The sequence below is a fragment of the Coregonus lavaretus genome (assembly GCF_964263955.1).
Source record: "Coregonus lavaretus genome assembly, chromosome: 19".
NCBI classification, from domain to species: Eukaryota; Metazoa; Chordata; class Actinopteri; order Salmoniformes; family Salmonidae; genus Coregonus; species Coregonus lavaretus.
This window is the reverse complement of record NC_140006.1, coordinates 47854633-47855163: the sequence shown is the minus strand read 5'-3', so window position 1 is coordinate 47855163 and position 531 is coordinate 47854633. Positions and strand designations below refer to the sequence as shown.

Below are 531 nucleotides of genomic sequence, written 5' to 3'. Positions count from 1 at the left end.
AGTGCTGTCGCACAGCTGTTACTTTCCGACTTCAGCTGTTCAAGTCTGGCTACAACTGAACTGTATGTGGTGTGTTTACCTACACGGGGAGACTTGGAAAGTAGAACTGAAAGGCGATTGTTGTTGGACCTGCGTGTGAGTGAGAGAATGACCGGTACAAACGGAAGGATTTCATGGCACTACGCGTGAAGATGGGGATTCCACCAGTGAGTAGAAGTAGCTAATGCCGTCAATTTGTTTTTCATGTCGTCTTAGCTCCGATGTTAGACACAGGCACTACGGCCATTGCATTGGATTGTACTGGGTACAGTGATGTAGAATATTCATGGCATATTCTGAAACTCATCTTAATTCTAAGAGGGACATTCTGATGATTGCATATTTGACACATTGTAGCATTGCCTACTTTAATAGCAAGCAAGCTAACTGACGGTAAATAACCGGAGCTAATCACTTGTCTGTCGCTGGTGGTGGACATTTAGTTTCGGGTGTCGGCTTATATAAAAAGCAATCGTTACCGCTGGTTTTTAG

General features: G+C 44.1%; 1 protein-coding gene across 1 annotated transcript in view; it reads left to right on the top strand.

Annotated features, from left to right (window-relative positions):
- zfyve9a (zinc finger, FYVE domain containing 9a) overlaps positions 1 to 531 on the top strand; it is a 53456-nt gene continuing 52925 nt past the window's right edge. The window contains exon 1 of the mRNA XM_084182821.1: positions 1 to 206. The gene's annotated coding sequence lies outside the window, so the exon portion shown is untranslated. The remainder of the gene's footprint in view (positions 207 to 531) is intronic.